Here is a 27062-nt window from a genome sequence, read left to right as displayed (position 1 = left end):
CTTCTAAGAATTTTGATCATGATCAATCATTTTTTCATTGTGGATGAGACCCTGTAACAGGTATTTTCCTTCTATGTGAATATCTTGAGCTATATCTACAACATGCTCCTATATTCTAGAAGATATATTTAACCATGCAATCTGTTCTATTGCTATATGCTCCTATACTACTCAAAACTTTGAAAGAAGACTTTAAGCAAAGAGGTTGAATTAGTCATGGGAGAATCTTCCTTCTTTTGCTTCTTGTCGTCTTCTTTCACTTCTTGAGTTACATGAGCTTCTTCCCTTTTTCTCTCGTTGTTGTTGTCCTTCTTAAGTTTAGGACAATCCCTTTTTTAGTGTCCATATTCTTGGCATCCAAATCATTGGACTTTGGACATGTACTAGTCCCAACCAATTTGTTACTTTCCTTGCAAAAAGACAATGAGGTATACTCAAAAGGGGATATATACTTACTTGATAGAGTTTGAGATGTAGTGAACTTGCTTTCTTCTTAAAGACTTGATGGATTACCTTCCTTAGATCTTGATGTTCTTAAAGTCGCTTTCTTCAAATGGACTTGCTTGATGACTTGACTCGTAGTGCCTTTCATTTTTCAAGATGGTGTAGCTTGATGTAGGTCCCTCTTTGATTTGTTCTTCTTGTAGGTGCCTTTATACAAGGCATTTCTTCTTGCTTTGTAATCTTCCATGATGAATGATAGATGGTATAAATTCTTGTCCTTGATGTGATCGAGACTTCTTGACTTGATGCTTCAACCTTGCAGATGTTCTTGAGATCCCCTTTCCTTCATGTGTTACCTTAGCTCCAATACCGTGTTGAAGAATCTGGGGAAATGGGGTATAGGAGGATTCTTCTAGACTTGATAACAATTTGTGAAGCTCTTTTACAATTTATCTTGTTATCTTAATCTTCCTCTCTTCTTATTAATGCATGTGTGTTTACTTCATCAAACTTATGCCAAAAACATAAGAACAAGAACATAAGATGTTGGCTCTCTGCCAGAGCAAAACCTCTCTCTCTCAGAGAGGAAAACCCTTTCATAAATTTCTCTTATTGAAACTTCTTATTTGTCATTGCGAAGCCCTAGACCCTTGAAAAGAATCCTCCAATCACAAGTCAAGTCCTTCCTCCTCTCTGCACTTTGTTTCTTCGGCACTTCGTTCCCCAACACTGTGTCCTTCTTTCAACTTTTGATAGTCCTTGGTGGACTAGCTCTAGAAGAGAATCCAACCTTTTATCCTTAGCAAGATCCTTTACCAATGAAGAAACCTTCATTCTCTTGACCAACCGAGCCTTTTTCTTGATGTGAGGTCGTAGACTCAATGTACACCAAGTTTATTGCACCTGGTGAATTCCATCACGACAAGACATGGAAACCCCAAATTTCCCACACTTGGGAGGCTTTCGACAAGGTGGGACATGGAATCCCTAGGATCCCCACGATTTGGTGAATTTTGTTGAGGAGGGACTAGGAGACCCCATGTCATGCTCCTATCCTAGTGGTAGTATTTCAACTACACATAAGTGGGTGCGACACTGCCATACTTTTTTCTTTTACCAATACTTGAGTACACGGTCTGCGCCTACTTCAACACTCACTCAATTTTCCAATAAGTGTTCTTAACAATGTAGCGAAAATAACTTACCATCAATTTATTTTCTTCAATTATTCTTTCAACCTGTCATGTCCTGTGGTCATGCTACACTGCCCACAGCCTGCACGACACAACTCCACACCTGAACTGCGAACCTGTCCGCCTGAATTTCCATTCCACGGCACCCAAACTCTGCCCATCAGTGCGATCCATAGTGAGGATACATGGCCTGCACACTGTCCAGCCTACCTGCCCAGTCGGTAACCTGCCTCACTCTACCTGTCCACACTACCAAGTCTGACCTGCCCGCTATAATCCGCCCGCTAGTGCGGCCCTGTTACCCATGTCCTTCTCTTCCTTCTTTTTTCGCCCAACTCCTTCCTTCGCACTTGTTCTGCGATGTGGAAGTCTAAGTTCGATGTCCCTTCGATGAATGCAATCCTCCTTACTAATACACATCCTTTCACCCAAGGGCCATGTCTCTCAGGGATAACAAGGGATGGCTCCATCAACATGCATGCCCGATTGACCTACCACATAACCTCGACACACCCCATTCCAACGAACCACCACATCGTCGCACCCATGGGTCGGCTCCAACACTTAGCTGATTACACTCGTCGTCGCACGTCGCACACCTACCCTCATCCTAACTCATCCACACATGGTCACCTCTTTCATCCAGGCACCCAAAAAGGGTTGCCCATGCATCTTTCACGGGTGACTCACCCATCGTGCACGTATCAAGGGGCGTGCACCCTACCCAACACGACGTGCCCACTATGAGTTCGCCCATCACTGTATCGCATAAGTGAAAGCCATCCCAAGTTTTCGCATATAACAGAACGCTCACCCAAGTCACATATAACCAAACTCTCACCCTGCTTTCCCCGCACTTGGATGGCTCCCGTCGAAACAAGGCATGGAAACCCCAAGTTCCAGAGATAGACCCGGCAAGCGATTTCCACCCCACCGTGAAATGGAAACCCTGAGTTTGTAAGACTTAGGTAGTTCTTCATCATTCCACAACATGGAAACCATGAAGTCATGTTGCGACATGGAAACCCAAGTTCCCTGCACTGACGCCGTGGTTTTCGCTCGGGTGAGATGGAGACCCCAGAGGTTTTCAGAATTACGTGGTTTCCCTCATGCCAAAAAGCAAAATCCCCTGGGTTCCATGGTCATGGGTGGTTCTCTATTGTTCCATGGCATGGAAACCCGAGTGCCCTACACTGAGGTCGTGGTTTCTACTGTGGCGGGACATGGAAGACATTGAGTTTCCCATAATTGGGCAGTTTCTGTCATGCCACGAAATGGAAAGCCCCATGTTTGGTATACTTGGGCAGTCGTTCCCTATTGCGTGATGACATGGAAACCTAAAGCTCCCCAAACTTGGGCAGCCATTCCCTGTCGCATGATGAAATGGAAACCCGAAGCTCCCTAGACTTGGGTGACAATTTTAGCCATGGTGCGAGCGACATGGGAACCCTGTGTTTCCCAGACTTGGGTAGCAATTTTTGTCATGACACGAAATGGAAACCCCGTGTGTCCACTAAATTGGGTAGTAGTTCCATCGCACCATGAAATGAACTCCCTGAGTTCCCTTGACTTTTGCAGCTTTTCATCGCCCCACGACATGGAAATTCGAATTTCCACAGACTCTCGGGCAATTCAGGGTGTGCTGCGACATGGAAACCCCAGGTTTCCCAGACTTGGGTGGTTTCCATTGGTGGTTCCGGCCGCGCCGCAACATGGAAATCACAAGTTCCCCAGACTTGGGCAGTGGTTTCGAAACACGCCAAGTTCCCCAGACTTGTGAGCTAGTTTGCATCATCATGAAAACCCTAAGTTCCCAATGTTGGGGCATTGTTGAAAACCTCGCGTTTCCATCATGCCGTAAAATGTGGAAACCCATGTTTCCATCAAGGGTGGACATGGAAACCCCAAGTTTCCCCAGACTTGGGCGTCCCCGGTTTTGGTCGTGGCACGACATGGAAACCCCAGGTTTCCCAGATTTAGGCGCCAGGGTGTGACATGGAAACCCCAAGTTTCCCTAGGCTTGGGCATCACCGGTTTCGGTCATGGCGTGACATGGAAACCCCAAGTTTCCCAGGCTTGGGTGCCAGGGCACGACATGGAAACCTTAAGTTTCCCAGCCTTGGGCGCCAGGGCGCGACATGGAAACTCCAAGTTTCCACAAGCTTGGGTGCTGCCAATTTCGGTCGTGGCGTGACATGGAAACCACAAGTTTCCCCAGGTTTGGGCACCGGGGCGTGACTTGGAAACCCCAAATTTTGGGCGTGACATGGACACCCAATTTTTTTGCACTAGGCAAAAGCCACAAATTTTAGGCGCCGGGTGGAAACCCCAAATTTTGGGCATGACATGGAAACCCCAAATTTTGGGTGCGACATGGAAACCACAAACTTTTTTGCGCCAGGTGGAAGCTCCAAATTTTAGGTGCTGGGTGGAAACCCCAAATTTTGGGCGCGACATGGAAACCCCAAATTTTTTTGCGCTGGGTAGAAGCCTAAAATTTTAGGCACCAAGTGGAAACCCAAAATTCTGGGCACCCGGGCACGGTATGGAAACCCCAATTTTTCCCATGCTTAGGCACTGGGGCATGGCATGGAAACCCCAATTTTTCCCATGCCTGGGTGCCTTTTTCATCGCAACGTGGAAACCCCAAATTTTGGGCACCAGGGCACAACATGGAAACCCCAAAATTTTGGGTGCTAGAGTGTGACATGGAAACCCCAATTTTCCTGGGCTTTAGTGCCTTTTCATCGCGGTGTGGAAACCCCAAATTTCCTGCCCCCAAGCAGTAAAAAATTGTCGTCTAGAGGAAGAGGCAAAGATGCAAGAGTGGGAGGGTTGTTCAGATTTGTTTATGACAAGAGAGAATTTGGAATTAAACTTCAAAGCTATCTCGACTGAGGTGCTTCATGGTCACAGATTGAAAATGGCATGGGCCCCTAGGGGCGACAAAACGACACCCCTACTATGGGTCAAGATACAGTCGAAGAGTGACATGCACCGCTTCTAGCATGGATTCTGACTTAGAGGCATTCAGTCATAATCTGACACATGGTAGCTTCACACCACTGGATTTTCAACCAAGTGTGATGACCAATTGTGTGAATCAACGGTTCCTCTCGTACTAAGTTGAATTACTATTTTAGTGCGGTTCATCAGTAGGGTAAAACTAACCTGTCTCATGACAGTCTAAATCTAGCTCACGTTCCCTATTGGTGGGTGAACAATCCAACACTTGGTGAATTCTAATTCACAATGATAGGAAGAGCTGACATCGAAGGATCAAAAAGCAACGTCGCTATGAACGCTTGGCTGCCACAAGCTAGTTATCCCTGTGGTAACTTTTCTAACACCTCTAGCTTCAAATTTTGAAAATCTAAAGGTTCAATAGGCCATGCTTTCACAGTTTGTAATTGTACTAAAAATCAAAATCAAATGAGCTTTTACCATTTCGCTCCACATGAGATTTTTGTTCTCATAGAGCTCATCTTAGGACACTTGTATTATCATTTAACATATGTGCCACTGCAGCCAAACTCCCCACCTGACAATGTCTTCCACCCAGATCAACCCGCCAAAACGTGCCTTAAGGAGAAAAACAAGGGCAGTGCCCCATCTCTGCACCATAGAATAAGTAAAATAACGTTAAACGTAGTGGTATTTCACTTGTGCTGAAAATGTCTCCCACTTATTCTACACCTTTCAAGTCATTTCACAAAGTCGGACTAGAGTCAAACTCAACAAGGTCTTCTTTCCCTGCTGATTCTGCCGAGCCCATTCCCTTGGCTATGGTTTCGCTAGATAGTAGATAGGGACAGTGGTAATATTGTTAATCCATTCATGTGCATCAGTAATTAGATGACGAGGCATTTGGCTACCTTAAGAGAGTCATAGTTACTCCCACCATTTACCCACACTTGGTTGAATTTCTTCACTTTAACATTCAGAGCACTGGGCAGAAATCACATTGCGTCAGCATTCGCAGGGGGCATTCTACACCCGTAGCCCAATCGGCATGCGACTGCCTACCCTTGCCCTGAGAGCAGCTCGGGCAAACTATTGACTGCCCACCCTTGCTGTGAGAGTAGCTCGGGCAGACTACCAACAACCCACAAGTTGGGGGCACAGACCCATAGGCCCAGCCCTCAGAGCCAATCCTTTTCCTGAAGTTATAGATTCATTTTTCCGACTCCCCTTACCTACATTGTTCTATTGACCAGAGACTATTCACCTTGGAGACCTGATGCGGTTATGAGTACGATCGGAGATGAATGGTACTTGGTCCTATAGATTTTCAAGGGATGCCAAGGGTGCACCGGACATCGCAAGATGTGTGGTTCTCTTCCAGCTGCTGGACCCTATCTCTGGATGAACCGATTCTAGGGTGGGAAAGTTGTTAAAAAGAAAAGATAACTCTTCCTGGGGCCCCCGACGACATCTCCAGATTTCCTAACGTTGTTTCCTGCCACCATGTCCCAGTTCAAGAATATTAACCCAATTCCCTTTCGATTCTCATGCAGAGTGCACCCTTGATACAAGGATTCACCATCTCTTAGGATCGACTAACCCATGTCCAAGTGCTATTCACATGGAAACTTTTCCCACTTCAATCTTCAAACTTCTCATTTGAATATTTGCTACTACCACCAAGATCTACACCGGGGGCTGATCCACCCAAGCTCACACTTGAGGTTTCTCAATGACCCCCATGTCCTCCTACTCATCAGAGCCAGGAAATTTCTTCGGTAGTCGAGTATAGGTTTCGCGCTTTAGCACCATCCATTTTTGGGGCTAGTTGATTCGGCAGGTGAGTTGTTACACACTCCTTAGCAGATTTTGACTTCCATGACCATCGTCCTGTTGTCTTAATCAACCAACACCCTTTCTGGGATCTAGGTTAGCGTGAAATTCGGCACCATAACTCAACTTTTAGTTCATCTCGCATCGCCAGTTTTGCTTATCAAAAATGGTCCACTTGGAGCTCTCGATTCCATAGCATGGCTTAATGGAGTAGCTGCATCCTCTTACCTATTTAATGTTTGAGAATAGATCGAGGACATTACGCTCCCGATGCCTCTAATCATTTTCTTTACCTGATAAAACTCACGCGTGAGCTCCAGCTATCCTGAGGGAAACTTCGAAGGAAACTAGCTACTAGATGGTTTGATTAGTCTTTCGCCCCTATTCCCAAGTCAGAAAAATGATTTGCATGTCAGTTTCACTACAAGCCTCCACTAGAGTTTCCTTTGGCTTCACCCTGCTTAGGCATAGTTCACCATCTTTCGTGTCCCAACAGGTGTATTCACACTCGAACCCTTCGCATAAGCTCAAGGTCAGTCGATGATGCACCCGCCCAGAGAGGGGATCTCGTCCGTCAGCTTCCATGTGCCTTACAAGTTTTTAAACCCACCGGCTTGCACACATGTTAGACTCCTTGGTCCGTGTTTCAAGACGGGTCAAATGGAAATCTTGCCAACCATGTTGTGGGGAAAAGTGTCTATTCAGAACGACCCTATCCACCTAAGGTGTGACAGTGCCTTAGCAACAAACAGAGAAAACTACTTTTTTATTCTTCTTTATGAACTATAAATTAAGAGGAGTAGGATGAACCAACCTGTGTCTTGCGCTAGTCCTTTGATCCAATCTCTCTCCTTTTTGACAGCTTCCAGCTACCTGCTCCCTTACTTGCCCAGCTTCACCAAGTTCCTGCAAGATCACAGAAGAGGAAAACTACACAAATACATGGATTTATATTCATAAATAGCTTAGGATAAGATTTAAGCTAAACATACTAATGCGACAAACATCAATGATACACAAGCATGTAGGAGAAACTCAAATAGTTTTATTGATATAACAAGAAGATCCAGGAGGAGATACAACCAAGTGAGTCCCGATCCAGCATCAACCTCCCAGCAAAGGAATCCCTTCTTCACCTCCAACAAAGCATAAATCACCCAATGCACTGATCTCAATCTGAAAACCAACAACAATTCTCTGCAATGTACAAAATTCCAGCCTTTGGATCTCTGGGATGAGGGATCCATATATAGATGTATGCAAAGAGGATGAGTCAGCTTGTCATCTGACTAGTGTCCTTTCTCTGTCAGTTCTTGCTTCCACTTGGAGGCTGAGAGCCTCTTACTCATCCTTGGTCGAACTCAGTGAGGCAAGTGTCATGGAGGAAGATTCTGGAAGCTTCCATTGTCTTTACACCTCGAGGAATGGCACTACCATTTGTCATTTCCCACTCAACGCACCCTGGTAGTGCATTTAGGTGCGTTGCAACGCACCTAGCTAGTGTACTAGGGTGCTATGCAACGCAGGTAGCTAGTGGAGCAACTGAAATGATCCCGGTTTGACTGATTCTGAGCAGTTTCTGGTGGAGAAATTCTGGGAGAAGCTGTAGTTTGTTGACCTTGTTCCTTTAGGGGCAGGAACAACACTTTTAGGGACTTTGGATCCCTTGGTTTACGGACATTTCATGCTTAGAGCTGTAAGGCACAAAAATGTCTATAACAAACCAACACCACGAGTGTGCAGGTGCACATGGCCCACCACAAGGTTGCACGCTTCATTCCTCTACCACTACAATGGAAAACTGATAGGAAGTAATCCACCCACACTTGTGATGATGCAGCAACCCGTGTTGGTTTTCACCTCAAGTCAAGCGGCGGACCAGCCTGAGCCGTTCCACATCTGACTGAGACACATTGACACCCTCCATCCACTTCCCTCTCAGTAATTTAAAGCACTATTTAACTCTCTTTTAAAATTCCTTTTCATATTTCCCTCGCTGTACTTGTTCACTATTAGTCTCTCGCCCGTATTTAGCCTTGGACGGAGTTTAACACCCAATTAGGGATGCATTCCCAAACAACCCAACTCATCAACAATGCCTCATGATGCAACAGGGTCCCAGCCCGACAGGGCTATCACCCTCTCAGGTGCCCCCTTCCAAGGGACTTGGCCCAGGGTCACCACTGAGGTCACTTCTATAGACTACAATTCAGGTGATGCTGCCACCCAATTTTCATGTTGGGCTCTTCTTGGTTCGCTAACCACGACTATGGAAATCCTTGTAAGTTTCTTTTCCTTTGCTTGATTATATGCTTAAACTTAGTAGGTGTTCTCGCCTGAGCTGAGGTCGCAAAGTTGAAGCTAAATTCGCCCTACCTAATGGGAGGACAAGAGAGAGCAAAGCAAGTTCGAGTGTTGCCACACAAAGGCCGCATCAGCTAATGCCAATTGCCCATCCAAGGGGGCAACATCACCACTCACCGACGTATGCCACGAAACATCACTTGAGGTATTTCAGCGAACCGCACTGCACTAGGCATGCATGACCAACTCTGTTGCTCCCTAACATATTGTAGGGAGTGCATTTGAATGGGATTCGATGCCCAAACAGACATGCCCTCGACCGAGGCCTCGAGTCCAAATTGTGTTCAAAAACTCGATGATTCACAGGATTCTACAATTCACACTAAGTATCGCATTTCGCTACGTTCTTCATCGTAACAAGAGCCGAGCTATCTGTTACCAAGAGTCATTTCCACATATTACCGAAAAATCCACCACAACACTGAATAGGGGCACCCTCCACAACAAATGTGAGGCTAAGGGCCAAAAGGAGGAAAGGAAGAAAAACACATGAAAGAAAGAGAAACACAAGTGTCTACCCCCCTCACAGGAGGGGGCTCAAATAGAGAAAAATCTCCCTGAGCCCCATGACCTCGCAAAAAGGGGGGAAATGCATGGAACAACAATCAAGAAGGACTATGGTGGCCACCCCGGGAGCTCGTATTGCTTTTAATCCTTCTCGAACACCTGTCCACAACAATTTCCCCTTTTCTCTATAAAGCTAGGGACCAAAAGGAAGAAGGGAAGAAAACAAGGTGAAAGAAATAGAGATCAAACATGGCTACCGGCTCACAAGGGGAGGCTCAAACAAAGCACAAGCCTCCCAAGCCTCGTGCCTTCACAAAAAGTGGGTAATTGAAAGGTACGACGTTCAAGAAGGACTAGGGTGGCCACCCTGGGAGATTGCACTGCATTTTGTACTTCCCAAACACTAATTCACAACAATCCCACCTTTTCTCCATAAAGCGAGGAGCCAGAAGGCAGAAGGGAAGAAAACAACATGAAAGAAAGGAATATCAACCATGGCTACCAGCTCACAAGGGGAGGCTTCAAAGAGAGAACAAGCTTCCTCAACCCCATGCCTTGGCAAAAAGGAGGGAACTACAGGGGACGACGATCGAAAAGGACTAGGGTGGCCACCCTGGGAGCTCACGCTGCTTTTCGTCCTTCCTGAACACTAATCCACAACAATCCCACCTTTTCTCCGTAAAGCTAGGGGCCAAAAGGAAGAAGGGAATAAAACAACATGAAAGGAAGAGAGATATCAAACGTGTCTACCGGATCACTAGGGGAGGCTCAAATGGAGAACAAGCTTCCCTAACCCCATGCCTTGGCAAAAAGGGGGGTACTGTAGGGGACGACAAGCGAGAAGGACTAGGGTGACCACCCCTGGAACTCGCATTACTTTTTGTCCTTCTTGAACACCAATCCACAACAATCCCACCTTTTCTCTGTAAAGCTATGGGCCAAAAATAGAAAGGGAAGAAAACAACATGAAAGCAAGAGATATCAAATGTGGCTACCGGCTCACAAGGGGAGGCTCAAACAGAGAACAAGCTTCCCAAACCCCATGCCTTCGGAAAAAGGGGGGATATGCAAGGGATAGTAGTCGAGAAGGACTAGGGTGGCCACCCCGAGAACTCACACTACTTTTCATCCTTCCCAAACACCAATCCACAACAATCACACCTCTTCTCCATAAAGGTAGGGGCAAAAGGAAGAAGGGAAGAAAACAACACCAAAGAAACAAAGATCCCAAGAAAAGAGAGAAGCTCAACATCACACTGAGTAGATGTCTGCTAACCAAAAAGAAATCAAACAAGGCACCCAATAAAAAATCATCCCACCTCTTCACACCCTCCCACATACATTATGGCACAACATCCTTTCTAGCTTACAACATAACAAGCAACAATCAAACAACCAAGAAAATAAATAACAACCTAAACTTGACCACTAGAAAAGACAAGGGTTGTGATGAGACCAGTGTCTGTGGCATGTTACGGAGAGGTAAATAGCCCCCCAACCCGGTAAAAGGCTTCAAACAACAAATAGACTACTAATAACAAACCCACCCTGCTATTGCACCCCTCCGTGTACAAAACACCCAACAACCTTTCCAGCGAGAAAGTCAATGGGGGTCAAGAATCAAACTCCAAAGAGGAGTTGTCATGGGCCAACACTCAATGCTGGAGAAAGCCACGGACCACAAATACATCGATGGTGCAAGGACACTAAAGAGAGGGACGTTCATAAAGCACACACCAAAAAACAAAGAAATGACCAAATCCCACAAAAAACTAACAATCCAAAGGGAGGAACAAAGACACAACCCGCTACTTCTTTTTTCCGTAGAAGGGGAGTGGCTCACAAGAGGATGAGGAATTCCCTTGATGGTAAAGGATTGAGATAAGATTGCCACCCTCATGACCATTGGTGGGGAGGAATAGGGTGGCCATCCCAACAGGTTGAACCACTCTTCATCCATCCCATACTTACCCCACCCCAACAATTTCCCCTCACAGAAGGTTTTATCTACCAGGCGCATGTGCAACCACTCCCTCGACCCAACCACCAACAAAAAAAGCTCACCCAAGCAACACATCAACCACCGCTGCCTTTTCAAGAGAACCAACTATGGAGGCCCACACCCTTGGCCCATGCCTTCCAACAAACAAAAGGCTAAGCACCACTGCTACGAATGAGTCTAAATTTATCCATTGTATTTCCCAAGCACCTCAACTACAGAAACCATGCCCAACCGAATATATTGTCAGAAGGGCTCCCAAGAAAAAAGCCTCCGAACCCCCTATAGAAACGCATTGGGGGAAGAAAAACAAAGGATGCATGGGACAAGCACAAGCATGGCTTGCAAGCACAGACACGAAAAAACAAGCGTTACCTCAAGACAAGCAACCAACAATGTTCCCACAAACACCAAACCCGCTCCCCTAGAGACACACCGCACAGTCCCACATTGCAATCGAAACCCAAGCAACCCGAACCAAAAAAGAAAACCCCTGCTATCAATAATCCTACCACAAGTTCACCTACGGTAACCTTGTTACGACTTCTCCTTCCTCTAAATATGAACACTTCACCGAATCATTCAATCAGTAAGAGCGACGGGCGGTGTGTACAAAGGGTAGGGACATAGTCAACACAAGTTGATGACATGCGCTTACTAGGAATTCCTCGTTGAAGACCAATAATTGCAATGGTCTATCCCCATCATGATGCAATTTGAGAATATTTCCCGATCCTCTCGATCCAGGAAGAAAAACTTGTTGGCTGCATTAGTGTAGCACGCGTGCAGCATAGAACATCTATTTCATCACAAACTTGTAATTGCCTCAAACTTCCATGGCCTAAATGGCCATAATCCCTCTAAGAAGATGGTTGTGAAGGGGAACCTCCGTGTATCTAGTTAGCAGGCTGAGGTCCTGTTTGTTATCGAAATTAACCAGACAAATCACTCCACCAACTAAGAACGACTGTGCACCACCACCCATAGAATCAAGAAAGAGCTCTCAATTTGTCAATCCTTACTATCTCTGGACCTGGTAGGTTTCCCCGTGTTGAATCAAATTAATCCACAGGCTCCACTCCTGCTGGTTCCCTTTCATTAGTTCCTTTAAGTTTCAGCCTTGTGACCATACTCCCCCCAGAACCCAAACACTCTAATCTCTTAGAATGTGCTGGCGGAGTCCTTAGAGAAACATCTACCGATCCCTAGTCAACATCATTTATGGTTGAGACTAGGATGGTATCTGATTGTCTTTGAGCCCCCAACTTTCATTCTTGATTAATGAAAACATCCTTGGAAAATTCTTTCATAGTGGTTTGTCTTTCATAAATCCAAGAATTTCACCTCTGACAATGAAATACGAATGCCCCCAACAATCCCTATTAATCACTACTCCTGTCTCGAAGGCCAATATGATAGGACCAGACTCCTATCAAGTTATTCCATGCTAATGTATTCAGAGCATAAGCTTGCTTTGAGCACTCTAATTTTTTCAAAGTAATAGCGCTGGAGCTATGACCCAACCAATTAAAGCTAGGAGCACGCTATCGAAAAAAGGGACGGAAGGGCAGGTGCACACTGAGTAGGTGGACCGACCGTTATGACCTAAGATACAACTATGAGATTTTTAACTGCAACAACTTAAATATACACTATTGGATCTAGAATTACCACGAATGTTAGCACCAGACTTGCCCTCCAATGGATCCTCGTTAAGGGATTTAGATTGTATTCATTCCAATTACTAGACTCGATGAGCCCAATATTGTTATTTATTGTCACTACCTCCCAATGTCAGGATTAGGTAATTTGCACACCTAATTCCTTCCTTGGATGTGGTATCCATTTCTCAGGATCCCTCTCTGGAATCGAACCCTAATTCTTTGTCACCCGTCACCACCATGGTAGGCCTCTATCATATGATCGAAAGTTGATAGGGCAGAAATTTGAATGGATCATCCCTAGCATAAGGTTTGTGTGATCCATCGAGTTATCATGATTCATCAGAGAAGCAGGCAAGCCTGTGCCGGCCTTTTATCTAAAAAAATCATTCCTTCCAAAGATTCAGGACTTGGTGCATGTATTAGCTCTAGGATTACTATGGTTATCCAAGTAGTATGGTACAATAAAAAAAACTATAACTGATTTAATGAGCCATCCATAGTTTCACAGTCTGAATTAATTCATATTTAGACATGCATGGCTTAATATTTGACACAAGCATATGACTACTGGTAGGATCAACCAGGTAGCACCCTCCCACTTCATAGGGCATTTCAGGTGCTCTCTTACCAAGAGCCATCCTGAACACCCATAAAGTCAAAGAGATATCAAAATATCATGTAAAACTCTTATGCCTTACACCTCTTGCATCCCAAGAAGGAAGCACATGCAACATGCCAAGGACATGGAGAACAAATGGGTATACTTTCCAAGTCACAACACAGCAAGGTGACTTCAGATTTTGCAACCATGCCCCAACCAACAAGAAAACAAGCGATCACTTACCCACTCCCTTAGAAATGCCTTTTAAATCCTTGACGCCCCATACTGAGGCCACCTAGGAGGTCACTCAGACATCATCAATGGTGGATGTCAATCTCCCAATCGCCTGTGGCAGCCTCGATGAAATGGAAATAAATGGAGAAAAACCAACCATGCAACCTCTATATTATAAATGAGCCCCAACCCTCCCCACACCACACCGAGGCCACCTAGGAATCCACCCAGACAGTAGCAACAATGGACCTCGATCTCCTGATTGCTTGACGCAACCTCGATGCAAAGGAAAGGGAAGGAAATAAAAAGAGGATGACCAACTACAAATCCTATCATAGAGAGGCCATACAAACCTCCCCGCCCCGCATCGATGCCACCTAGGAGCCCACTCGGACAGCTGCAATAGTGGACCTCAATCGGATGATCGCGTGTGGCAGCCTCAACACAAATGCAAGGGAAGGAAATAATACAAGGCAAACCGAGCCTGCAACCTCCCCTACAAAAGGCCCCCAACCCTCCCCTCCCCACAGACAGGCCACCTAGGAGTCCACTCGGACAACAACAATGATGGATCTCGATCGCATGATCGCCTATGACAACCTCAATGCAAGGGAAATGGAAGGAAATAAAACAAGACCAACCGAGCCCACAACCTCTCTTAGAAATGCCCCCCAACCCTCCCCGACCTGCATTGAAGCCACCTAGGAGTCCACCCGGACAGCAATAATGGTGGACCTCGATCACTTGAATTCCTAAGGCAAACACAATGTGAAGGAAAAGGAAGGAAATAAATGCAAATCAAGAGGCTCGCTACGCAATACAAGAACATATCGAAATAGGAGGAGGGATCGGGTAGCTCCGCACCCCACACACCCTACGTACAAGCAACCTAGGAGATTGCCCACAGCTTTACCAACTTGACAATGAATAATTTTCACCTACGGCCACCTCCACATATAAGAGGGAGGTCAAAGCATTCCACATTGAAATACTTCTTCCAGATAGCCCCCACCATTGACGTAGCAAGCCTCCTCCCCACTGGACCACGAGCACATACACAATTGAAACAACAAATTCCCATAAACATTGTGACTTAACATTTCCAACCGCAAAATCCTGCCATGCACACGAGATGCAAGGAAATATCTGACCACTTGATCAAACATATGGGCCAACACATCTATGAAAACCTAAAAGCCAACGCAACCACGGATGATGTGCACGTTGAAAGGAATGCCAACCCTTAACTTTACAATAAGGAGAACAACAGCTCACATTGCCCGATGGAAAAAGCAAGAAAGAGGGAGGGTAGGTGGTTTACAACCAAAAGCCTTCCACGTTACTCTTAAATGTATGCATCTCAACCAACAATGCCAACACAGAAAGAGTACAAGCACAAGAAACCGATACCAAAAACAGTCGAACAATGAAGAGGCTAGTCGTCACAGGGAGCCACACCATAACAACCCATACAACTCTGAGAACATAGAGCAGAAGGGGAATTGTTCATATATGCCTCTGGGGACAAGAATGACCAACATTACTGCTCATTTTCTACCGAATGGGTATGGGCAGAAGATGAAAATCTACCACCCTCAAACGACCCAAGGCCATTCTTGAGGCAAACCTGAAAAACCAACTCAATTACCAACCCACCTTTCACACGAAAATCAAAACCCTCCCCACCAAATAGGGAGGAGGTGAACAATATAACGAGGAGCCAATTTCAATGGAGCCACACATGGCTTCCCATCCCAATCAAAATTTTCTATTCACAACAACCGAGGGGCATGACAACGACATAGTCACGACGGAGTTTTGGGGTTTCCATCTGGGACCACAACAATAAAGGCTCATGTGCTACAGAGTGGGGAAGGAGAGAAGATGAAAATTGGCCACCTTACAAATGACCCAAGGCCATCATTCAGGAAAACCTCAAAAAATAACTCAATTACCAACCCACCTTTCACATAGAAAGAAAACCTATCACTTGTATCATTTGGATGGGCACGAGGGACCAAGATGAGCTAGGGAGCCACACCACAACATCCCATACAAGTCCAAGAAATTAGAGAGAAGAATGGGAATTGTTCACATATGCCTCTCGGGATGAGCATGGCCAACATTACCGCTCATGTGCTACTGAGTGGGGATGGAGAGAAGATTGAAATTGGCAACCCTACAAATGACCCAAGGCCATCATTCAGGCAAACCAGAAAAAGCAACTCAATTGCCAACCCACCTTTCACATGAAAAGAAAACATGTCACTTGTATCATTTAGATGGGCACGAGTGGACTAGGATGAGCCAGGGAGCCACACCACAACAACCCATATAACTCCAAGAACTTAGAGAGTAGAAGGGGAATTGTTCACATATGCCTCCCGAGACAAGCATGGCCAACATTAATGCTCATGTGCTACCGAGTGGGGATGGAGAGAAGATGAAAATCGGCCACCCTACAAACAACTCAAGGCCATCGTTCAGGAAAACCCAGAAAAACAACTCAATTACCAACCCACCTTTCACACGAAAAGAAAGCTTGTCACTTGTGTCATTTGGATGGGCACAAGGGGACCAGGATGAGCTAGGGAGCCACACCACAACAACCCATACAACTCCAAGAACTTAGAGATAATAAGGGGAATTGTTCACATATGCCTCCCAAGACGAGCATGGCCAATATTACCACTCATGTGCTACCAATTGAGGATGGAGAGACGATGAAAATTTGCCACCCTACAAATGACCCAAGGCCATCATTCAGGCAAGCCTGAAAAAAAAACTCAATTACCAACCCACCTTTCACACGGAAAGAAAACTTGTCACTTATATCATTTGGATGGGCACGAGGAACCAAAACGAACATGGGAGCCACACCACAACAACCCATACAACTACAAGAGCTTGGAGAGTAGAAGGGGATTTTTTCACATATGCATCCCGGGACAAGAATGGCCAACATTACCACACATGTTCTACCGAGTCGGGATGGAGAGAAGATGAAAATCCGCCACCCTACAAATGACCCAAGGCCATCTTTTCAGGCAAACCTGAAAAAACAACACAATTACCAACCCACCTTTCACACGAAAAGAAAACTGATCACTTGTATCATTTGGATGGGTATGAGGGACTAGGACAAGCCTAGGATCCACACCACAACAACCCGTACAAATACAAGAACTTGGAGAGAAGAAGGGGAATTGTTCACATATGCCTCCCGAGACGAGCATGGCCAAAATTACCACTCATGTGCTACCGAGTGGGGATGGAGAGAAGATGAAAATTGGCCATCGTACAAATGACGCAAGGCCATCCTTTAGGCAAACCTAAAAGAACAACCCAATTACCAACCCACCTTTCACATGAAAATAAATCCTACCACTTGTATCATTTGGATGAGCACGAAGGACCAGGACGAGCCCGAGAGCCACACCATTACAACCCATACAACTCCAAGGACTTGGAGACTAGAAGGCGAATTGTTCATGTATTCCTCGCGAGATGAGCATGGCCAACATTACTGCTCATGTGCTACCGAGTGGGGATGGAGGGAAGTTGAAAATCAACCACCCTACAAATGATCCAAGGCCATTCTTTAGGAAAACCCGAAAAAAAAAAAAAACTCAATTGCCAACCCACCTTTCACATGAAAATAAAACCTGTCGCTTGTATCATTTGGATGGGCACGAGGGGACCAAGATGAGCCAGGGAACCACACCACAACAACTAATAAAACTCCAAGAACTTAGAGAGCAGAAGGGGAATTATTCACATATGCCTCCCAGGATGAGCATGGCCAACATTATCACTCATGTGCTACGGAAGGCCATCATTCAGGTAAGCCCAAAAAAACAACTCAATTACCAACCCACCTTTCACATGGAAAGTAAACTTGTCACTTGTATCATTTCGATGGGCACAAGGGGCCAAGACGAGCCTGGGAGCCACACCACAATAGCCCATACAACTCCAAGAACGTGGAAACAAGAAGGGGAATTGTTCACATATGCCTCCTGGGATGAGCATGGCCAACATTACCGCTCATGTGCTACCGAGTGGGGATGGAAAGAAGATGAAAATCAGCCATCCTACAAATGACCCAATGCCATTCTTTAGGTAAACCCAAAAAAACAACTCAATTATCAACCCACCTTTCACACGAAAAGAAAACCTATCACTTGTATCATTTGGATGGGCATGAGGGACTAGGATGAGCCCGGGAGTGACACCACAATAGCCCATACAACTCTAAGAACTTGGAGAGTAGAAGTGGAATTTTTCACATATGCCTCCCGAGATGAGCATGGCCAACATTATGCTCATGTGCTACCAAGTGGGGATGGAGAGAAGTAAAAAATTGGCCACCCTACAAATGATCCAAGGCCATTCTTCATGCAAACCCAAAAAAACAACTCAATTACCAAGCTAACTTTCACAGGAAAAGAAAACCTATCACTTGTATCATTTGGATGGGCACAAGGGACTAGGACGCGCCCAGGAGCCACACCACAACAACCCATACAACTCCAAGAACTTGGAGAGCAGAAGTGGAGCTTTTCACATATGCCTCCTGAGATGAGCATGGCTAACATTACCGCTCATGTGCTACTAAGTGGGGATGGAGAGAAGATGAAAATCAACCACCCTACAAATAACCCAAGGCAATTCTTCAAGAAAACCCAAAAAACAACACAATTACCAACCCACCTCTCACACGAAAATCCAACCCTGGGACTAAGACTAGCATGGCAAACATTACCGCTCATGTTCTATCGAGTGGGGATGGAGAGTAGATGAGAATCAACCACCCTACGAATGACCCAAGGCCATCCTTAAGGCAAAACCAAACAAACATCTCAATTACCAGCCCACTTCTCACACGAAAAGCAAGACTGTGCCCAAATGAGTTTACATGGGCGCCATCACACAACCTGAACCGACCCAACTGAATGGGTTTTCATGGGTGCACTCACATGGCACAACACAACCCGACCCGACCCGACCTGACCAAGTTTACATGGGAGTCTACACACGACCAAAACGAAGGCACAAGGGACAACCTGGAAAATGAGCTACACAAACATGCACAAAGCCCATCCCGGGTCAAAACTTAGCAATTTTGATACGGGCTCATGTGCCCAGGCGCCCCCTCACACTGACCGATCTGACCAAATGAGTTTACATGGGCGCCCTCAAACGACCCACCTGAACGAGTTTACACGAACACCCTCAAATGACCTACCCAAATGAGTTTACATGGGCACCCTCAAACGACTCGCTCGAACGACTAAACATGGGCACCCTCAAACAACCCTCCCAAACGAGTTTACACGGCCACCAAAAAATGACCCACCCGAATGCATTTACATGAATGCCCTTATATGACCTGCCTGAACGAGTTTACACGGGCACCCTCAAATGACCGGCCCGAAGGAATTTACATGGACACCCACACACGACTGAAACGAAGGCTCAAGGTAGAGTCAGGTAAACGAGCTGCACGAACGTGGACAAACCCCACCCCGGGTCACAACTTATCATTTTTTATATGAGCTGGTGTGTCCAGGTGCGACCTCACACTAAACGACCTGACCGAATGAGTTTACATGGACGCCCTCGCCTGACCCACCCAACCTGCCTGAACGAGTTTATAACGACGCCCTCGCCCGACCCACTCAAATGAGTTTACACAGACGCCCTCAAACGACTCGCCCGAATGAGTTTACATGGATGCCCTCAAATGACCCGCCTGAACGAGTTGACACGGATGTCGTCAAATGACCCACCCGAATGAGTTTACATGGGCCCCCACACAACTAAAACAAAGACACAAGTGAGAGCCAAGAAAATGAGCTGCAAGAACATGCACAAAGCCACCCTGGGTCACAACTTAGCATTTTTGATATAGGCTCATGTTCCCGGGCATGCCCTCACACTGAACGACCCGACGGAACAAGTTTACAAGGACACCCTTGCCCGACTCGCCCGAACAAGTTTACACAGATGCCCTTGCTCGACCTGCCCAAACGAGTTGACACAGACACCCTTAAATGACCCGCCCGAATGAGTTTACATGGGAACCCACATGACTGAAATGAAGGGACAAGGGAGAGTTAGGAAAACGAGCTACACAAATGTGCATAAAGCCCACCTTGGGTCACAACTTAGCATTTTTGATATGGGCTCGTGTGCTCGGGTGCACCCTCACATTGAACGACCCGGCCGAATGAGTTTACATAGACACCCTCACCTAACCCACCTGAACGAGTTTACATGGACGCCCTCGCCCAACCCTCCCGAACGAGTTTACATGGACACCCTCAAATGACTCGCCCAAATGACCCGCCCGAACGAGTTGACACGAATGCCCTCAAACGACCCCCCTGAACGAGTTAACATGGGTGCACACATGATTAAAATGAAGGCACAAGGGAGAGCCGGGAAAACGAGCTGCACGAACATGCATAAAGCCCACCCCGAGTCACAACTTAGCATTTTTGATACGTACTCGTGTGCTTGAGCACACCCTCACACTAAACGATCCGACCAAATGAGTTTACATGGACACCGTCACCTGACTTGCCCAAACGAGTTTACATGGACGCCTTCGCCCGACCTGCGTGAATGAGTTTACACAGACGCCCTCAAATGACCCACCCGAATGACCCACCTAAACGAGTTGACACGGACGCCCTCAAACGACCTACAAGAATGAGTTTACATGGGCATCCACATGACCAAAACTAAAGCACAAGGGAGAGCCAGGCAAATGAGTTGCACGAATATGCACAAAGCCCACCTCGGGTCACAACTTAGCATTTTTGATACGAGCTCGTGTGCCAGGGGCATACCGTCACATAGAATGACCCGGTTGAACAAGTTCACACAGACACCCTCACCTGACCCACCGAAACAAGTTTACATGAATGCCCCCCCTAAGCTACTCGAACAACCCGCCCGAACGAGTTTACACGGATGCCCTCAAATGACCCACCTGAACGAGTTGACATGGACACCATCAAATGACCTTCTCGAACGAGTTTACATGTGTGCCCACACAACTGAAAAGAAGGGACAAGGGAGAGCCAGGTAAACGAGTTGCACAAACATGCACAAAGCCCACCTCGGGTCACAAATTATCATTTTGATACGGGCTCATGTGCCCGGGCGTGCCCTCACACTGAACGACCCGACCAAACAAGTTTACACAGACACCCTCGCCTGATTCGCCTGAATGAGTTTACACAGACACCCTCACCGGACCTGCCTGAACGAGTTTACATGGACGCCCTTGCCCAACCCGCACAAATGACCTGCTCGAACGAGTTTACATGGACACCCTCAAATGACCCGCCCGAACGGGTTGACACGAATGCCCTCAAATGACGCGCCCGAATATGTTTACATGGGCGCCCACATGACCAAAACTGTCATGCCCCTACACTGGCAGTACTCTTCCAACTGCACTATAGTGAGGTGTGGCACCACTTAACATTTTCTCTTCACCAGTGCTTATGATCGTGGACTATGCCTAACATTCGTGCTTAGTTTATTTTTCGTTACCAAGTATTAGTTTATCCTTTATACACGATGAAAACCTTGAACATTCATCATAAACAACAATAACATGAATAATTGCACAACAGTATAAAGGGAGCGGAAACTCCCCCATGTGAGTATGCTTGTAAATCAATATATATAATTTTCATGTACAAGTTAAATCTTGGAGGAAACCCCAACTTTACACTTAGCGAATTTTCAACTTCAACAAACTCAGTTTCCCACCCTCATTGGCACCTCTGAACAGTCACCGCATGTTCTTCCCAACTCTTTGTTCGCCCCTGAATGTGTTTGTTCAGCTCCTCATGCTATTTTCCCAACTTGGGCATCCACCCGTGTCACTATGCACACCTACCTGGCACGTCCGCACATCGGTCACCTTCATTCACAACCTGTCGCACTTCATTTCACCTTCATTTCATTTTCCCAACTTGGGCACACTCCTCGTGTCTGTGTCACCCAACCTAGGTGCCCTCCACATGCAGGTCGCACCTCCCATTCACAAACCCAAACACCTTCATTCACCCAACGCCCAACCTGGGTTGCCCGTCATTTATCCCTGCATGAATGCCCTACCTAGGTTTTCCCCTCATTCAGACCTGCATGAACGCCCGACCCAGTTCACCCATCATTCTAACCTACACGAACGCCCTACCCAGTTCGCCCATTGTTCGGCCCTGCACGAACGCCCTACCTGGTTCGCCCATCGTGCACGTTTTCCTTCGCCTCATTCACCTGCCGTTCTGCTCTTCGTGTGGGCACATACACACTATAGTCCTTCACACTTCTTCACACTTGTCACGAAGGCTCGCACTCTAAGTGATTTGCATCCAAGTTGATGCTCCATCTCCAACTCGTCTCGATCTACTTATACACTCACCTGCCCATCGTATGAGCACCCAGCCAACCTGCCCATCCAACACATATCCATCAGCTTCACTTCATAACATAACTTGTCGACCTGCTAGTTCATCCACACTCACCTGGCCATCGTTAAGTTGGCTCGCCCACTGGCTTGCCTGTCGGTCACCCAGGACCGCCCACCCATGTGGTGGTTCGCTTGTCGGCTCGCTCGCTCGTTGGGTCACCCGAGACCACCCACTTGGCATATATACATCTGTCCACCAAAGCTCATCGCATTTCCTCCATTTCAGTTCGTGCATTCTCCCACCATGCTATTGTCTACTCGTCTCACTCATGCGCCTGAATGCCCTGCACCTCATGGGCCTCACATTCTCCCCCACTAGAAATCATTGTCGTCCTTGACAATCTCTCATCTCGGCAACCATCTGTCACCAGGATCTCCATACCAAGGCATATACTCAATCGGTATGTTATATGTAAGAAAGTCTCCTCAATCCATGATCATCAACCACCTTGTCACAATCTCCACATGCTTCTCTCATCGTGGAAGGTTGACCCCTCCATCTCAGCTACATGCTCACTGCAACATATCGTGTTGAACTCATCATGTATCATCATTGTGTGTACTACTGCCATGATACTCCAACACAATGCTAACACAACTTTGTACAATGACATCCCTCATGACTCGAACTAGTCGGGTGATCAGTCCAACTATCATGCTCAAACCATGAGAATGCACATCCTCATGCCATCACTAGTTGTTTCTCAGAACATCTTGTCACATCCTCAACTCGATCAAGAATCCATATCCATACAAGTGTAAGCCATGCCCAGGTCCATGAAGTAGTCTCCATCTCATCTGCAACATGTTATCCATGATGTTTGGTACCAATGTGTTGCATGAAATCAGCCGCATCTATCCAACATCATCATCCATATGCAAAACATCCATCTCCTCAAAGTGAAGAGATCCTGTCATTAAACCTGACTCTCGATGTGCCATATCCAAGTCCATGAAGCAACCTCCATCATATCTGCAATGTGCCATCCCTCAAGTCTGCATGTCTCATCTGCCAAGTATCAAAAGTGGTTAAGTCTCGGCTTAACCCATGCCCAAGTGTTGCCACTAAGGAATCATCATCGTTGTAACTCCATCACTCCAAAGTGTCTCATATCAATCCTCCTCATCAAGTCACTCTTTCAAGCACACCCATATGTACTCAAAAGTATGCACCCGATCCTGCATCAAAGTCCCTGACCTTAGCTCCTTAATGCATCAGATCCTTTAAGTCCACCATATATGAAGTCCCCAAAAGTCACAAAACCATGCCATCATGACCTCCATGAGTCATCTCCAACCAACACTCCAGCAAGCATACAAGTCTCGGCCCAAAGGTCTCTGCAAGATTCCTCAGCTCTCCATGTAGTAGGAATGCTCCATAGTCTACTCACAAATCCAACCAAGTCCATGGCCTTGTTGTACAAGAGTGCACAACCTCTCCATCGGCTCATAAGTAATAAGTCTCCATGTCATACCAGCAAATCCACCTACACGGCATCCCTGCCTTGGCACTCCTCATTAGATGCTCATAATTGACACCTCTAAAAGTGCTCCTGCATAATGTCCCTGCATAAGACTGCCATGCTCCATGTCTCTAACTTGATGTCCATGACACAAGTTTCCCATGTTTTCCAACTAGGTAGATCCATCACAATAATCGGTCATCATCATCGAGGTCTGCAATCCTTGGTCTAGTGAACTCAGTCACCTAACCGTATCATCATCATATGAGTCTCTTCCACCATAGCTCCCCCACTAAAGGTTCCACCAAGACTTCCTCTTGGTCTCAGCCATGAGAAGACCACCCAAGTATCACCATACTCAAGTGTGTGCCCTCCTCCTATCTGTCCATGAGTCATACTGGGCACTTAGCCAATTCTCCATGTGGCTAAAGCATGACCCCTTACTCTGCAATGATCATCATTTTCCTCCCTTGTCACAGGCCTTTGTACCTTGTACCATAAGCTCACAAACAACCCCAACAAGTCTTGCAATAATCAATGGTCCTTGCTTCTCCATACAAGGTCTCATCGTAGACATCCATGGTAAGATCCTTCCTTGCATTAGCAAACTGAATTTTCTCTTTGCTGCATACGGTTCATCTACCAAATTCTCAATTGAATCACAAGTATCAATAGTACTTACTTCATCATGAGGCTCCTCCATGTGAGTTTCCTCATCCACCAATGTCTGCAAACTGCACGATCCTGGTCCAACTTGATTAATTTCAAGTTCATCCTCTATCATTGTCATATCTACAACAACCTCAAATATCACGGCTTCCTCTTCTTTATCATTGCAATTTGTAGCTTCATCTTGCTCCATTTCCCAACCAAGTCGAAGAAGTTCATCTTCAACATTCCTTTCCAAGACTTCAAGTTTATCTTGAATCCATGCCTCCTCTTCTTTCATCCGCTTCAACTTGTATAAGGTCAACAAGACCTTCCCTTCGTATTCTTCCAAACCCGCCATGTCTCATCATTCAGCTTGGCCCAAGCACAAAGCTTCACCTCTCCTCAACCAGTCATGAAGTATTACACTTCTTCCACCATTCACCTGAATCACCTTGATATAGCACCTATTACCTACAAAACTTGAACTCCCTTTCGAGTCTTCAGACTTCCTATAGAATCAGCTCCTTGATTCAGTTCACCAGCTCGATACCACCTATCATGATAGTGCAATGGGATCAGCACTTCATCATCAACCCAATTAGCTTCCTGATCATCAACTCTGATACCATCTTTCACACCCCTACACTGGCGGTACTCTTCCAATGACACTATAGCAAGGTGCGGCACCACCGACCACTTTCTTCTCACCAATAATTATGATCATGGACTATGCCTAACATTCATACTTAGTTTTTTCTTCGTTACCAAGTATTAGTTTATCCTTTATACACAATGAAAACCATGAACATTCATCCTAAATAGCAATAACATGAATAATTTCACAATAGTATAAAGGGAGGGGAAACTCCCCGATGTGAGTTTGTCCATATATCAATATATATAATTTTCATGTACAAGTTAAATCTTGGAGGAAACCCCAAATTTAAATGTAGCTAATTTTCAACTTCGGCAAACGCGGTTGACCAGCCTTGTCGGCACCTCTGAACGGTCACTACATGTTCTACCCAACTCTTCGTTTGCCCCAGAACGCATTCGTTCATCTCATGATGCTATTTTCCCAACTTGGGCATCCACCCGTGTCACCGTGCACGCATACCCGACACGTCTGCACATCAGTCACCTTCGTTCACAACCCGTCGCACTTCGTTTCACCTCCATGTCGTTTTCCCAACATGTGCGCACTCCTCATGTCTATGTTGCCCAACCTAGCTGCCCTCCACACACCGGTCGCACCTCCTGTTCACAAACCCAAACACCTTCGTTCACCCGACGCCTAACCTAGGTCGCCCATCGTTCAGCCCTGCATGAACGCCCTACTCGGTTCACTCATCGTTCAACCTTACATGAATGCCCTACCTAGTTCACCCATCATTTAGTCCTGCACGAATGCCCTACTTGTTTCGCCTGTCAATTGGCCCTGCACAAACAACCTACCCAGTTCGCCCGTCGTGCATGTCTGCCTTCACTCGGTTCACCCATTGTTGTGCCTGTTGTGCGGGCACATCCATGCTGTAGTCCTTCACACTTCTTCGCACTTGTCAACAAGGCTCGCACTCCAAGTGATCTATATCCAAGTTGTTGCTCCATCTCCAACTTGTCTCCATCTACTTATATTCTCATCTGCCGATCATAAGAGCACCCAACTAACCTGTCCATGCAACATACATCTGTTGGCTTCACACAGCATATATGCATTCGTCCACCAAAACACATCACATTTCCTCCGTTTCGGTTTGTGTGTTCTCCACCATGTTGTTATCTGCTCATCTCGCCGATGTGCCCAAATGCCCTGTAGCTCGTGGGCCTCATAGAAATGAAGGACAAGGGAGAGCTGGACAAATGAGTTGCACAAACGTGCACAAAGCCCACCCCGGGTCACAACTTAGAATTTTTTATACGGCTTCATTTTCATAAGCATGCCCTCACACTGAATGACCCAATTAAATGCATTTACATGGACACACTTGCCCTACCTCCCCGAATGAGTTTACATGGACACCCTCGCCCGACCCGCCCGAATGACTCGCCCAAACGAGTTTACACGAATGCCCTTAAATGACTCGCCGAAAGACCTACCCAAATGAGTTGACATGAACATTCTCAAATGACCCATCCGAACGAGCTTAAATGGGTGCCCAAATGACCGAAATGAAGGGACAAGGGAGAGCCAGGCAAACAAGCTGCACGAAGGTGCACAAAGCCCACCCTAGGTCACAACTTAGCATTTTTTATACGGGCTCGTGTGCCCGGGTGTGCCCTCACACTAAATGACCTGACCAAACGAGTTTACATGGACACTCTCACCTGACCCAAATGAATGAATTTACACAGACACCCTCATCCAACCCTCCCAAACGAGTTTACATGAATGCCCTCGCCCAACCCGAACGACCCTCCCTAATGAGTTTACAAGGACACCCTTAAATGACTCACGTGAACAAGTTTACACGGACACCCTCAAACGACCCGCCCAAACGCATTTAGACAGATTCCCTCAAACAACCCACCCGAATGAGTTTACACGGATGCCCTCAAATGACCCCCTCGAACGACCTGCCCAAACGAGTTGACACGGACGCCCTCAAATGACCTGATTGAATGTGTTTACATGGGCTCCCACACAACCAAAA

At 46.3% G+C, this 27062-nt stretch overlaps 1 non-coding gene and 2 pseudogenes across 1 annotated transcript; all 3 read right to left on the bottom strand.

The window, feature by feature from the left end:
- Positions 1–4349: 4349 nt before the first annotated feature.
- LOC149157450 (25S ribosomal RNA) lies at positions 4350–8784 on the bottom strand (annotated as a pseudogene).
- Positions 8785–9031: 247 nt separating this feature from the next.
- On the bottom strand, positions 9032–9185 carry LOC149157449 (5.8S ribosomal RNA). The gene has a single exon (XR_016262088.1). It is a non-coding gene; the product is annotated as a 5.8S ribosomal RNA (ribosomal RNA).
- A 2619-nt stretch (positions 9186–11804) lies between these two features.
- Positions 11805–13555, bottom strand: LOC149157448 (18S ribosomal RNA; annotated as a pseudogene).
- Between the last annotated feature and the right edge of the window lie 13507 nt (positions 13556–27062).

This window comes from Pinus tabuliformis, chromosome 5_2 (assembly GCF_031772625.1).
Source record: "Pinus tabuliformis cultivar Carrire ecotype Pingquan chromosome 5_2, CPIR1, whole genome shotgun sequence".
Classification (NCBI taxonomy): domain Eukaryota; kingdom Viridiplantae; phylum Streptophyta; class Pinopsida; order Pinales; family Pinaceae; genus Pinus; species Pinus tabuliformis.
Note: the sequence above shows the minus strand (reverse complement) of the source record. Positions and strands in the feature narration are given on the sequence as shown.